Raw genomic sequence first — 16,680 nt, forward strand, 5'->3', positions numbered from 1 at the left:
TTTATTTGCTTTTTTTTGACAGTAGCAAAAATGACGTTAATAAGCTAAAACATTCGAATTTTTCAGAAACTAATATAGTTCCTTGTGTCGGCGTAAACGACATGCTTACAAAACAGCTTAATACAAATTTATGTCTTTTCTATGTATTTTGATGTCAGTTATTAGCCGATACCTCCTTTTTTTTTTTTTTTTATAAATGCTGGATTTGCATGCTGTCATGTGCTGAAAATCGGAAAGGAATCCCTGTCACAATGATGACAAATCTTATAATTTTTAATCTACAATAGCGCTTACAATTATTTTGTGATAATTACATTTCCTATAATAAATTAGTAGCGTCATCACTTGCGATGTTGCTTTATGCTTACGTGGTCGCTTATGATATGACTAAATACAAACAAATTTAGAAAGCTCTCTATTATATTGATACCGGAAGTAACTGGCGGCCATCTTTTATCTGTTTTACTTAGAACAAAGAGAGCTATGTAACTTTATAGACTGAATGATTGTAAATTGTAGTATACAGTCTCATATCTGCCACAACTTGGTTTACTAATGCAATGCAAATACTGAACGGAAATAAAAAGTATTTAAGATATACAATCTAAGAGTTGCAAGCGGGTCAATTTTGACCTCAATGACCCCTGAGCCAGTTATGATCAGCATACACAATATCGTTTTTAATTTAAAATGTTATTCCAGTTTTAGAGAAAAGATGCTTAATAAGGATACAATAAAGCCTTGATACACGGATGAAATTTGAGTGTAGGAACATTGCATTGTTACAAATTACAGAAAGGCTCGTGGACGCACTCTAAATATTATACGGATTAATATTACCATGGCAACATGTCCCGTTAATATAATTTGATAATAATGATGATGATTCATTGTATTATCTTCATTATTTCTGTTGATATGGCAGCAAAGTGTTTATATCCAGAGTCTCTAGGGTATCGCTTACTAGGATTATTACTAGGATTATAAGATCGAATGATAAATTGTCATAGCAACATCACGTATCTAAAATGTTTATGAGATTTTCGTTGTATTAACACGTCGGATCTATACAAGACTAACAAGATTATACCATTACTGATACACCAAATGACGTTGTTCCACGATCATCAAATGATTCCACTAATCACAACAAGGGTAGGTTCAAGGGAGAAATCGCATACGTAGTGTGTACCTGGCTGCTCGCAACTACAAATCTTATGTGTTTAGTTGAATGTGGATATTGAAAGCAAATGTCATCCGTGTGCAGGAAGCAGCTATGACTTTATAACATCCGGGTTTTTTTTCTTCCCAAGCTTACATGTACATAATGAAAATCTAAATAACGTGTACAATGTAATAAACACGTCATCTCTCCTTGGGATCTGAAGATCTTAGATATATGAGAGTATTCAAATTTATCTTTCTATATATTCTCATCACTTAACATACATTTTCTATAAATGTAACAAAATTTAGTGTTCCGATTTCTTTAACCTCCATTGGAAAATAGCGTGTCGAACCCATTTTGAAATTATGACGAAATAACACTAGTGACGTCATATATCTCATGACATCATTGGAAATAGTTTCTCCATAGTCCAGCCTTTAATTAGTCTCACGAGAAAGTTTACTAAGTACTGCTTATCTCAAAAACTGATTATTTAACAAGAATTCATAGGTTCCTGAAACTGAACATATTTAAATGACGAGTTACTGACTTTTTTTAAAACTCTGTTTAGAAAATGACAGTCCAATATTCATCACCTCGTTCTTTGAGTTGTCGCTCTGACATTGATAACATGAATCGTTCCTCGTCTTGTGCCGTGACAGCGTGAATCTCGTGCCCCTTACCAAACACAGAGTCAGCCTACATGACCAACATCACTTTAACATTTTTATGGTTCATCAGAAATGTCTATTTACCAGAACGCCCGTCTTAGTATAATGTGTCCAAATGGGTTATCATGTTATCGTGTCCAAATGCGACATTTCAGTTTGGCCGTAGTATTAAAGCGTCTTTTAATGACCTTGCCGTGTTAATAGGAAGTAAAGCATTATAACAATGAAGTCCGGAAAGCCTGACATTTCCCTCAATTCAAACAGTAAGTCAGGGCTTGCATATTCCACCTGAATGTTTTCATTGCTATTTGGGGACAAATTTAGAAACGGAAACAAGTTTTCACCGGTCTAAAAAGTTCTTGTTCTTAATATATTCTTTTCTTTTATTTCCTATCCACTCAAATAAGCCGGATGGAAAATTCTTTTTCCAAATGGTTATTTTTCTATTTTGTATGGAGTGTAACTATCCCACAGATATTTAAGTGGAAGGCCCTTGAACCGAGAGTATTCACGGATTTTATAAATTAACTTCTATCATTGATACCAGATTGACTAATGCTTCGGCGTGCCCATCTAATTCTCACTTGTATGATTTTACTCAAAAACTAAACATGACTTTTATAGCTGATTTAATTACCTGTTAGTCCAAGGAGAGGTTTGCTTGGATTGTTTTAGTCTTCGCAATAGTATAAAGGCGATCCACATGGATCTTGGGGTAATTCGATAAAGCCATCATCACAGCAAAGTCTGTTAACCTGGATACTGGAGCATGGCACCCAACCCCGTGAGAGTAAACGGACATGAACATGAACATGGCTAAGTATTGCAATTAAGTGCTATGACACATGCAGTGGACCTGTAAATCGGGTAAGCCTTCATAGTATTGCATAGGTTTCGTTAAAGCATTAAAGCTAGCTTGCATTAGGACATAGTGTGTATTGATACGAAACTCCGGTCTCGACCCTTGCCGTAGTCCTTCGTTTTAATGCAATGGACCAATACAATTTGGAACCCGAAAAAAGCTGTGGCGGGTATCCTCGACGACGCAAAAGACGCTTACTACTTTTGAGCACCTGGTTTTATTCACCTTGTAATTTGCCAAGGATTTCCGTACAAATCGGTATATTTTTGCCCATATTTTATCTTTTTTTATCGATATTGATTTTATATATTGTTAATATGTTAGTTTTTTTTTATAATGTTGAACATAATCTAGATAACAAGGGATGATGGACATCATATTAAATGGTAAACATACAAAGTAACACTGACCTGAGGATGTGTAATAATGTTTGGTAAATACTATACATATATGTTCTGATACTAGCTTGTCATTGGCTACCTTTAGAAGTGGTTTAAAAAGCTGGTCTGATGGACTGCTATAAGACATGCAAATTCCAACTGGACGGTTTTTTTCTGTACAGATATCAAGGTGTCCGAAACAACAGTTGATTCTGATCAAACAATATACGAGTCACTTATCAATAAATACGACGCCGGTCGCTTTTGCCAATGAAGACAATATGCAAGCTACAGTGAGTGTAAATGTCAGGATGTCGCTATAATTGATTCCAAGTGAACAATAGATGATTTGCTTGTTGGTAAACCCAATGCTGGTCACGTCGCTAGGGAAGACAATGTGCAAGCTACAGAATGTCTGTCACAGGCTGCCATTTGACATCCGAGACAGACAAATATCTCATTCAGAAGCAATAATTTTCATTATTAGGATCAAATCTATGCGTTGCCTACAAAGCGATCAAAACGGATATCAAAACATAACGTTTTCCCTCTGACTATATTAGCATAGAAATAAGCAGACCATCATATACAGTCCCATTGCAACTTTCGGCATCTTATCCTGACTTTATATACTTATTCAGTCTGTGTTATCTTGATTTTACTCAGCTGTTTTTTCATTCTTCTGTGGCTCTGAATGTTGTTAGACCATTTTTTTTAACACAAGATACATTTTTATTGTTATATGGTTGAGTGTTACCGTGTTGTGATAGGTCGATACCCGCCCTACATGTATTGACGTATTTAATGTTCATTGCACAATAATTCGCGTGAGGTTAACATAATTTTTTAATTTAGTTACCTCTGACCTTTTAAAAGAAACATGGGGAAACACAATAAATGAATTAAAACAAAAACATTTATCACATATTTACTGCTATTTCTTAGCTAACTAAGGAATTCACCCGCTACCCCATTACATAATGGTAAGAGGCGACTAGATTTGGGATCTTACCTCTTCTCTTCTTTCTAAAAAGCTCTCTTCTTCCTAATGTTGCTCTTGACACTGCTTCACTCAAGGCCTTTATTAGAGTATTCGCCATAGTGAGAAAGACATATCAGAGTCTATACAATTGGAAGGTACTGCTTTGCTGTCAGCATTTTTGGAGTGAGACGGCTGGTTCATTCGTTGTCAGTATAATGTGAAGGGGTGGTATATCCTGCGTGGTGTCTTTAGCAGTATGCGTCATTCCACTGTCAAGTGGAATCAGTTCCGCGGTATTACGAGGAGACAAATATACTGCAGCCTTCCAAATCACACTCACACCGCGTACAACACGCATGCATCTCGCACGCAGGGAATACCGTCCTTAAATGACCATAGATGTTGATATGGACAATATATACCTAACACAAAACCATCAATTTCGGTGTTGTCTTCTTTCAAAGTCAACTCATTGTACTTGTATATATCATAGTATACACATTTACAAAAGCATTCAGTAATCGGGAAATTATCTTTTAGAAACAGACACAACGATGATATCATTTTTGATGTCCTCGGGATATTTAATCTCGTGTTATGAACACTCTCCGACGCCTGCCTTGCCAGTAGCGCCTATTTTACTCCACAATAATGACATAAATAAATTGCATAAGTCACTGCGACGGTCAGGCTAAACGCATGGTGACTGTTCCCTAGTAATTGAGGACTTTTGCTTCTTGCTTAAGGCGGCTGGTACGCAACCTTATATTAAAGGTGAGTTGTGAACCAGTTTTCATGGTTGAAGCTGTTAAAGGGACAGCTTGCTTTACGCTAGCTTGTGGACAGATCCCTTAATCCCCCTCCATGACGTATTGTGGGGAAATAATAATAGCAATTAGCTGGCCACAAACAAACTGACCTGCGATCGTATTAACAAAGCATAAAAATCATCAAAAAACTTACGATCAAAATACAAATGTGTTTATTGAATATTGTTGTGTAATTTAAACAGTAAACGTATTGTATGACATAACCGAGAGATATTTTGTACTGGAGTGGTCAAGCCAACTGTACAGCCACATGAGTAACGTTATAGATCACCATTAGATATCTCTCCAGACTCTAACTAATCAAATAAGAGCAACAGATCAATGGACGGTCTAGACCATCATTTACGTCAGGCCATTATATAGATACAAGATGTTATCATTATTAGATAACATGAAATGAATTTGTGTAAGTCAACGCGGATTCATGCCCAATAAATAATATCGTGATATCCAAAAACATGGCTGCCGACATCATGTAAATATAGATATGTATCTCGCTATCTGTAGTGATTCTGACGAGTTTATACACGTCTTTATATAAACAGACCTGCCGCTGATAAAAATGTTACGGAAATAGGATGATAAAGATGTATTACGTAACGTCTGCTACATGTATACAAAGATATCTATTGGCTTTGTTGTTGATGTTTTTTTTTAATTTGTTGTTGTTTTTTTTATTTTGAAAAAAAATATAATTATACGCGTTTTTCCAAATTTGCACTGAAAGAATACATTTGGAGCATTTACAGTCGTTTCAACAGATATCTGGACAATATCTCAACTTGTAAAATAGCAACATCTTTAAATATCTGTACCTCAAATTGTCACATTGTTTATAGCTTGGTGCGTTGCCATACGAGAGTTCAAGCTGATAAGAAAAGGGAGATTACTTCCGCCTATGAATGTTAAGAGATCATTTTACTGAAGCGCTTGAGTGAGGCAGAGTCGAGGTAGACATATGGGACACTTTAAACTGTTAAGGAAGAAATGATAAAAAATCATTTCAGAACACTTGATTGCGCATATCTCAGCACAAATGAAGTGGGCAATAACCGTAGTCTACACTAAATCTCACCTAAAATCACGTTTTCTCTGGGGAATCATGATATGAAACAGGTGCAATTTTAAAGGTTTTAACTAAAACGCAGAACCTCCTGAAGCTTTCAAAAAGGGATAAAAATGGATGAAACATACAAATCTTAAAGCAAATGTCTGGATATTGTATAAAAATGAAAAAAAAAATCCTGATGATTAATAATTTGGCTAAAAATTAATACTTATAAAAGGTAAATAAGTGAATAAATAAATAAATAAATAAATAACAGTGATTCGTTCGGTATAAGATCACAAGTAAGAAAAACACCAAAGGTCATTAATATTTGCGTTGCATAGTGCGCGCAGACAATGTACTTCTTCAAACAGATTGAATGATAAAAAAAAGTCGAACCTTATCATGTTTTCAAAGTCTACAATTAATGAATGTTGCCACGCATAGACTTTTTCTCATATCATCTGATGGATCTATGTTTTAGTTTTTAATAGCCATTAAGATTCCCGGAAGAACATTACGCGAGAGACATCCGTGTTCAACATCCGGTGGATAAACAAATGTTATCTCTGAGAGATACTTCCGGTTTGATATAAATGAATGTCCTGACGGTGTTAGTGTGTCGGAGGATGTCCATATTAACAGGGCGGAAGTGCAATATACTTTTTTTTAAATGTTTTTGTTCTAAGTATCATTCGGTAGTTACGAAAGTGCAATAGATCGTCACGAATCAGTTGTCTAAAGTAAAATCGGACATTGATTGACATATATTTGTCAGAAAACGATTGTCACATTTCTGTTTTATTGAGTTAGGTCTGTGAGTTTGAGTCTGTGTTACCCTCAGCAGTTACCAGTTTATTATTAATATATATCATCTCTGAACAAGTGTCTCCGATCGTTCCGACACATCGTTAGATAAGGTTATAAACCATCTATCACGTCGGCACCACGTGTTAGAAGATAATAAGACATGCAGCCTATGTCGGCATCTCACAATATACGCCTATATCATCTGTGAAGCATTGTCCCCGATCGTTCGGACACATCTTTAGGTCAGGTCATAAGACAACTTACTGTATATATATATATCACGTCGGCACCACGTGCTGGAAGATAGCAAAGCAAATCCCCAGGCACGAAATCATACATAAACCAGCTATATGTTCTATTGAAGAGTCATTGAAAAGACCAAACACTGTTCGAAGACTCAAATTGCAACACCCTTTTTTTATCGTATTCTTTATTTGCTCTGATTCTTCATATTGGTCTCCACCTAGGCACCATTCCCGTATGATGCTGGCGGTTGCGAGAACGTTGAACCACAAACAGAGAAATCGATATGTGTTATATGTAACCAACTCATTCTGTGAGTTTGTAATACATGGGTGCTTAGAACGTAACCAGAGACTGGATTTCTCAAAAGATTCTGTGTTATGGATGTGGTATAGAAGAACGATCGCTAATTAACAAAGAGAAAAAAGTTCGTGTTAAATATTCAAGATACTATTACTATATATAGGTCCAATTCGACCTTCGATATGGCACATAATAAGGCGAAGACTTCAGTCTTTTAACTTGCCGTTTTATTTTCGAATTATATCAGTTTACTAACCAGTTTTCGGTTGTGTTCAATTAAAGCCAAAATTAAACATACATATTTACCATGTAGTTATGAAAAAATGCCGTTCATGCCATATATGAATGTCAACTGCATAACAAGATAATGGGTTGTTACGAAGGAACGTGATCTGGTAAACGATTAGTGTTTTCCCCATAACACGGCTGGCATTCAAATGGTATATGAATGACACGTGTTTAGCAAACCTTGTTTATTTTCCTGTCTCGCAGGTCCGTGAACGGCATTTGGAAGCAGTAAACACGTAATGTGTCATTCATGTGCCAGTATTCAAATGCAAAATTGTTTGTTTCGTTGAACTTTATTTTCGTGCTCTATTGTAACAATAACATAATGCACAAATTGCATTTTCTTTATGCTAACAGTTGCCTTTCAATTCAATTATAAGATTTAAAAATGCGTCGCCAGATATACGACTCATTGTCGTTCAGTTATTTGCTGAAATTGCAGTTTGACTACATGTTGAATGTAAGAATGCTTTTCGTACTCGCCATGGGGAAATATCGGCGCTAACACGTGCTAGACCTTTCAATCTTTCAAATTGTCTTGCACATTTATGCAACATTTGACACACGATTGGCGATGTCTTACTTTTGGATGTCATTTTCTCTGTCTCTTGGTCGAGAAAAGCCAGTGTCTATAAGCTTGGTACTTAATGTTCTTAGTTTTACTTAACATTCAGTTTTTAAAACTGGCGGTAAGGGCTTATGAACATATGACCAGTGAAATTTCAGTGTGATGGCACTATAAAAGCGACCCTCAATGGCCATTCATTCACGGACACCATCCTTGAGCGCAGGATATAAATATATATTATACAGCAAGCATGATTTATGGCATTCCAGTAAAATGCTACAGTAAAGATCCCTAACTAATACATTTAGGCACCGTCCTCTGATGGCCTTAATGTGATGATATGAAGTTAAGTAATACTAAACAAGAAAAGAAATGTTTACCGCACTTTCATTTAAAACATTATTTGTTTCGTTTATACAGTGATTGATATTTGAGATATTAGGGAAAATTACATTGTTGATGAAAAATATCTTCTTTAATTCCAGAATGTAAAATGGCGCTGAATACTCCCAAGAGTGTTTCATTTTCGATCTGCCAGTAGACGGAGTTTTAGGTACTAAAAATAAAACCTTTATGTTCAATACAAAACCCAGAATCCCATAACATGAATATTTTTAACTGAGTTATCAATATACTACATAGCTGTCAGTCCGGACAGACTACGTGTCAGGTTGACCTGGTGGCTCTGGTTTAGGTCATGTATTGAGCGGAAAATAAGATCGATTTTTGTCAGCCGTGCCTCGTCTATCCGTAAACAATGGGCGACTTCTATCTCTTCTGTGAAATGTCTGAATTTGACATCAATCACCAGGGGTGTTGATAAATAATTGTTCCGAACTGAGATCACTGTGTTTCCAAAACAATGTTTCTACGTCTAAGGGCCGTCTGCTAAATCACAGTTGTTTGGGTTTTATATAATACAAATAAAACTGATACGAGAATCTCGTTCTTTAAATTTATTTCAATGTTTTTCAACTGCTAAATTAAAGTTGTTTGGGTTTTATATAACGCAAATAAAACTGATACGAGAATCTCGTTCTTTAAATTTATTTCAATGTTTTTCAACTGCTAAATCACAGTTGTTTGGGTTTAATATAACGCAAATAAAACTGATACGAGAATCTCGTTCTTTAAATTTGTTTCATATTTCGTAAGCACTGCCATTCAACTATCTTGTAACAGAAATTCCAGTAAATCTATGGAAAACTGATGACAGTGGGTTGTAAGCGTTTCACCTACAGGGTGTAATTTACAGCCGGGTGTATCAAATGTTGTTTGCATAAGTTCTTAGCTTGTGTATGCCATACGTATTTGCACCCATTTGTAACTTGCACCATGCTCGTGAAACGGATCGCAAAGCTGTTCAGGCTATTCAGACTTGAGTATGTTGCTGGTGTTCTATCATTAAAACAAAGATAAATACTTTGCTATGAAGCTGCATTGCCATTTTCGATTTGCAAATTAAACAGCAATTGTATATGTCAGGTAATCACAGAATCTAAACAACTATGGTCAAGCTATGATTAAGCTTAGAAGTTATCATAAGCATATTGTGAGGATAGATACAATGACAAAAGGGCATTGGGTGCCATGTGTCACCGATCATGTGATCATTCACTATGACCGTAAACTAACAAACAACTTTCGTCGGGGTTCTATTTGCAACTTTAATTTCTCTGGATACATTGCTGTTAACGAATTCATTTTTACGTAACAGAACATAAAATAATCATATATAATGTATATCAAAAATGAAATCATGATAATAATGAAACACATGAATACAATCTTAAAATTCCTGATAAGATATTATCACCGAGTAAAAGAAAATGTATATAAAGGTTGTAAGGACGACGGATTTAAAGTGATATCATGACAGTGAGTTGCCGATAGCCTGATATACCATTATATTGACAACAGCCCTTCAAGCTTAAGTATTACAGAGGGAAAACAAGCATCCGTATTCGGGAACTTCTCCATTCGTCTGGGTGTTATGGGTAATATGTACACGGAGATAAAAAAAAAAAAACCGTGTGGTACTTTCAACAAGATATACTGATAATTGTTAGGGCACTGAACCTTATTGTAATGATGTATATCCCGGTATCGTTTTAGTTCACACGATTACAAATCATTTTTTTTATTTCGATAATAGTTCACGAGGTGCGTGAATGTAGCAAACACACACAGTGAAATCATACGATTCATAACACCTCCCGTAAAAAGTTTTGATAACGCTCGTTGACGGGAAAACAATTATGATAAAATATAGTAAATTGTAGGAGATACGGCACTCGAAAACATTAGCCGGTAAAAAATATAATTTTACGACGTTTTTCCCCCCATAAAAATAATGTATTTTGTTTCAAGTTTTACTACATGCTTGAAAAATTGTCCCTACGATAACGTATTTCCATTACCTCAGTGGTTAGGGCAGATGTACGCCACACACTGCATCGAGAGTAGTGTTGAGTAATGAGAAAAATCTTCGAGCAGATACTAAATATTTTATGTGTAGACTAAGATAAATTGAACATCTGGTGTAAATGAGAATACTTAGCAAATATATGCGATGCTTTTGTGTTGATGTTTGTGGTCGTGCTACGTTAAACAGGGAACGTTTGTTAATAGATGTTTACTTGTGTAACAATAACACCAAGAAGTACAGGCCTATCTCCCTTAAACTCCTCTGTTAAAGCCTCGGTTTCATTAGTCCCCAACACCACACGTTTCGACGGATACATGTCTGATGTAAGAGTACACTAATGAAAATGGGTAATTTTCTTAATATTGGGATCGATAAGATTTTTTGGAGGACAAAATGACAAACCCACAACTTTCAATTTATCGTTTAATAAGGGAGTCATGCCGGATATATTTTGTGGGAACTAAACTCTTCGCGACGCCAGATGGTATGGAAGATATCCATGCTTTCCCATAATAGTGCATTCCGGTCCCGCACTAGAATTAATACATGTCTAACCTCTGGTATAGGGGTAAGTGGAAACACGGGTAATGTCTGTCACAATCACTTTATAATAAATTATTGACGATATCTGCTGAAATCTACTCACTCTGGAGGTTGAGAACATCCGTCTGTGAATTTTGACATTTTATTGGCACAAGAAGGAACCAATTGATTGAGCAATTGGCCACATTGTATTTGCTTATCAACGTACCGTCTTCATCTATCTTGCTTCAATTACAACATTTTTCTCATCATTTCCGTTTTGTCTTATCTTACCTTTTTCTTTCGCTCAATGTTTTTTTTTCTTCTGATAGTGTTTGCTTAAACACCTGTTCTCTCATAACACAGGATGTTGGGAAGACGTTAGACACGGAACAAATTTAGACAACATAAACTAGATAGAACTGTTCAAAAGACATAAGAGACCTTGAGAACAAATAAGATATTATCCTTTGATGTTTTCCCCTGGCTGTTACACACGGACCCAATACAGTAGTGATTATATAACATGCATGGTTAAAAAATGGCTTTCATATATTGATGGGATAAGTGTATTCAACCCATAGACAAATTAACATATTATTCAAATAGTCACTGGGGACGTTTACACAATTTTAATTACCTATATGTCTCTTTCCTTTGGTTTCTTTTTCTCATTTCAGAATTCACGTGCTATGTATATGCGTTTGGAATCAAGTTTGTATTGATTTTACTAGATAAAATAAGTCTTTAGACAACGTTATGACACTAGTCAATCCCTAAACTACGGCATAGGCAACAGAAAGGCAGGGAGTGCTGTAATTAGCCGTCTGCCAACTCTCGCAAGGATACTATAATCAAGCTATCGTCTGGTCCACGGACAGTGTCTGCTCTGTTACATGTCATTTGCTTGTCTAAGAGCGCCCTCTATCGTATGACACGTAGAGAAGCGCCATCTGTCGGTTGTCAATATGTTCAATGTTACTTTATTTAGTTACCTTGACAGTCAATGACATGTTAAGTACCGGACATTAATGAAGCTTAAAAAAATGAAGAAAAAAAAACTACATACCAGATAGCATATCTTGGTAAACTATATCCATCATCTATATCCATTTATATTTCGTAAGTGTGTACTCGAGCGGTTAATGAAGTATGTCTGCCATAAATATATTTTCTCTCTCTCTCTCTCTTTTCATAAGATGGTACACAGTCTCTGAAAAAGAAAACGACTTTAACAATCATCAATATTTTGTCAGCGTAAATTCGCCATTCTAATGTTCGTCTGCTCCGTGCAGTTAGTTCGTACCTGACCAATGCGTCAGAAATTTGCAATATTGGTCTGGTTTGTATAGTTTAACGTCCGATAAATAATGCACGCGCATTGATTATTTATAGTGCAATTTCTCTGAAATATCAGGCTGTAGGAACATTTGCATGTTTTCTCCTGATCCATTATTCTCGCACCGGAAGTACCTCGTCAATCGGTATTCGGTTAGTAAACAGCAAACAGGAAGATGACTATTCTACATATATGATTTACGTGCCTCAGTGGGAATACAAATCGATCTTTTTGAATAATGAAAACTTATGGTTCATTGAGGACAAGATTATCTAGTCCGAATCACCGAGTTATAGCAATATGAATCAGGACAATATGTCTATGGCTAAAATAGTAACATACTAAATTATCTTACCTCAAAATTGTAAAAACTATTTTTTTACGTATAGTTACGACAAAGGCAGCAACACCTTCTGGTACCTTCTGGTCGCAACAATAAAGCGGCTTTATAGTTACGAACCTGTATAATCACACTTCATATAACCGATTTGAAACCGGTAGTAGCTAAATTTTGATTTTAATGGCAATTGATTAATGATCAGAACCTATATTAAGACAACAAATATAATTCTATGAAAAAAACAACTATTGATACCTGTCTTTATATTGACCATGCTTGCGTTACATATTAGACGCACGAACATCCAATGAACAGTACATCCGTTTTACTGGACTATTTTGACCTACATGCAGCCTGCACGAGTTGCAGCACGAGATGCTGATTTATATAACAGTATTGAACGTCTTTTGTTTGAATTAATTCTTGGCGCTCTCTGAAAGCTGAAAATCTGTTTTACAAGAAATACCCGATTTTTACCAATATTTATTTAGGCTATATATGAGTGCTTTAACATCCCTATTTTACACTTTGTGATTCTCTATCGAATTGTTTTGTCCGCATTGTGCTGGATCTAATTGCCTTTTCGGTGTCAATGGGCTACTAAGGATTTATAAACGTTATAATAGCGTAGAGGCAACTAAACAAATATTGTCCAACTTGTTAAAATCGCTTACACCAATTCCTGGATGATATTTTAAAAGCAGAATATACTTTATGTATTTATCATGAAATTATAGGTATGTTTTTTCTATAAAAGAAGTCTGAAGCAATGCTAATACAATACATTTGCCAGTTTTAACCGCGATCAGAATGCATACAGTAGTAGTGAAAATAAAGATTAGTCAATAACTGTCATGATGAAATTTGGCTCGCATTAAGAAATATGTAAAACCTGTAACAAATGGGCGAGAAATGCAAATGTGTTAGCTGGGGCTATAAAAGCCAGCATATTTGCTAGTTTGCATATCGAGTGTATGACTGGGGCACAGAATGTTTCGCGTAATGCTCACATCTTACATGATCATGCATGCATGGTCACAACCTGTGGGGCGTTTCGTGTTAGGTGATGATTTGTATACACGCTCATGTACTGATATCAGGAAGTGTAAACGAGAAGCTGAAAAACAGGTGTTAAGTGTCTGTTGTTGAGTTCCATGCGTTATGTAAAATGTTTTTCCCGTTTGGCAATGATCCAATTTCGATGGCTCTGAAAAAATATTTTTTACTCGGCTGAAATAATTGCAACTGCATTGAACTTTGATGAAACTGCATCAGTCGCTCTCCTTTTAAAGGAACTGAATGAGATCGTATCATTTGTGTATCTTGCTTATCAAAATAAATATTAAAACATTTAAGAAAGAGTAAAGTTGTAGATCATTCTTCGATGCTGCCAGTATATGTGAATGTTGCCGTCATTCACGAATGACACTCCCTCATGAACGTAGTGCGTACAAGGAGGGTGGCGGGATTGTACCTGATATCCCCATTACGTGATGATTTAGATGGCAATAAAATAGGGAATTATCATATCCTGTCATTTACCGAGGATCAATTTTCTTTATAATGCGTCCCTAGTCACACTTTAGGTTTTGAGTTAGGGGTTGATCCATACAAAGGGGGTTATGTGTGAAAAAAAAGTATCACTCGACACACTTCCGTCGTGCTATGCCTCCTTTTGGTGTTTACATTAACTCGTATAACGATGGCTACTGGTGTCTGTTTGACATCCGTTCTCATATGACTATGGCTGTTGATGTCTCCTTGATATCCGCGCTCATATGAATGTGGCTTCTTGTGCCCCTGATATCTGTTATTGTATGCCCATGGCTGTTGGTGTCTACTTGGCACCCGTCCTCATCTGGTGTCAAATTGGTATCCGTTTCCATATGACCCTGGCTATTGGTTTCTCTTTGAAATTCGTCCTCATATGATCGTGGCCGATGGTCCCCTCTTGACACGCTTTCTCATATGACCATAACTGTTGGTGTTCCCTCGACACCTGTCCTTATGTGACACTGGCTGTTGGTGTCACCTTTGCATCCGTTCTCATATGGCCCTGGCTGTTGCTAATTCTTTCACATTGGTCCTCATATGGCCATTGCTGATGGTCCCATTTTGACTGGCTTTCTCAAGTGTCTCCTTGACACCCGTCCTTATATGACACTGGCAGTAAGTGTCTCCTTGACACCCGTGCTTATATGACACTGGCAGTAAGTGTTTCCTTGACACCCGTGCTTATATGACACTGGCAGTAAGTGTCTCCTTGACACCCGTGCTTATATGACACTGGCAGTAAGTGTCTCCTTGACACCCGTGCTTATATGACACTGGCAGTAAGTGTCTCCTTGACACCCGTGCTTATATGACACTGGCAGTAAGTGTCTCCTTGACATCCGTCCTTATATGACACTGGCTGTTGGTGTCACCTTTGCATCCGTTCTCATATGACCTTGGCTGTTAATGTCTCCTGCACATCATTCTCATATGAACTTGGTTGTTGATGTCTCCTGGACGACACCCGACCTGATATTATGACCATGGCTGATGGTGTCTCCTTGACACCCTTAAATCTTAATAAAATGAAAACTATAAATGTTATCCTGAATACTGTAATCAATGTCACTTGGAAGATGCACATAAAAAGGTAATAACTGAAGTTTTTTGTCATATCATTGTGTTTGCCTGGTAATGTAACATGTTTGTATTATCATCAGGACAAAATGACGCAGTCTTATTGACTTCTTATTGACTATTGGCATGGCATACAGCACAAGACTCGAGATGTAAGCGATTTATGGTAATTTTGACGTATACACTTCAGAACGGCCCGGCAGACTTTACCCTTGTGCCAAAAATCAATCATGTATCCTCTTATGGACCTGTTGGAGTGCCGATATATCACGAAGCATGTGTTATGTAATACTATCGGGAAATTCTCTCAAATATAATCACGATGCTTAAATTATGTAGAAGCTGATGGCAACCCGATATTGTGCCTTTTAGTTAATGTACTTGTCTTAATTAAAGACATCATGCATTAAAATGCCTGAATTAAGGCAACATTTATATGAACGATATTCAAAAGTTTGACTTTATACTCAAACGTTTAAAATTATGAGAAAAAAAAATTCAGTTGACCGGATTTAAAATCAACTTCACTACCATACGTATGTGAAAGGTATCATATGTATCCACTAGTAAACATTAACTTCTTGTTCGACACGTAATGGATATAGCTTGTTTTGTACGTTGCATCAGTGAAAAAGTTAAACAATTATAGTGTGTGGTGTTCTCAATGTGTTTCCATGTATAAGGCACTCAATCTATGACTACACAATCGACATATACATTACATCATAATACATGTTACACGTGCGAATTACAACTTGTGTAATATACCCTGGAGTGTTTTTCATTGGTTGTGCCGGTCAGAAATCGATCGTGACGTCATACTTTCGTCAATAATATGGCGTCATGAATTGTGAATGGCGCAACGAAATAATTTTATTTTGTATGAAACACGCATTTTCATTGGCTGAAATAATTTTGTTATACCTCCATAACAAAATTTTTGACGTTGCGAAATGTAACGTCATTTTTGATTGGCTGATGACGTTGCGTAATAATTTATCACAGAAAAGAGTTCGCCAAAGAAAGTGAAATATCTTGGTGTGTATAAGACGAAATTAAATTATAAGAATTAACATTAATTATTTTTTTCTGTTATACAGTCATAACATAAAAAACTGGAGTGTACTCTCTTCATAAACCGCTTCGCGGTTTATTTAGAGTACACTCCAGTTTTTTCTGTTATGACTGTATAACAGAAAAAATAATTGATGTTAATCCTTAAATAGCTGACTATAAAACCTATAAAATGGAAGTATTCAGAATATTC

The 16,680-nt window shown here is 36.2% G+C and overlaps 1 protein-coding gene across 2 annotated transcripts in view; it reads left to right on the forward strand.

Moving 5' to 3' along the window:
- The window catches only part of LOC117335681 (DNA damage-regulated autophagy modulator protein 1-like), a 100,267-nt gene that overhangs the window by 18,191 nt on the left and 65,396 nt on the right, over nt 1-16,680 (forward strand). The window lies entirely within an intron of this gene.

The sequence above is a fragment of the Pecten maximus genome, chromosome 10 (assembly GCF_902652985.1).
Source record: "Pecten maximus chromosome 10, xPecMax1.1, whole genome shotgun sequence".
NCBI lineage: Eukaryota > Metazoa > Mollusca > Bivalvia > Pectinida > Pectinidae > Pecten > Pecten maximus.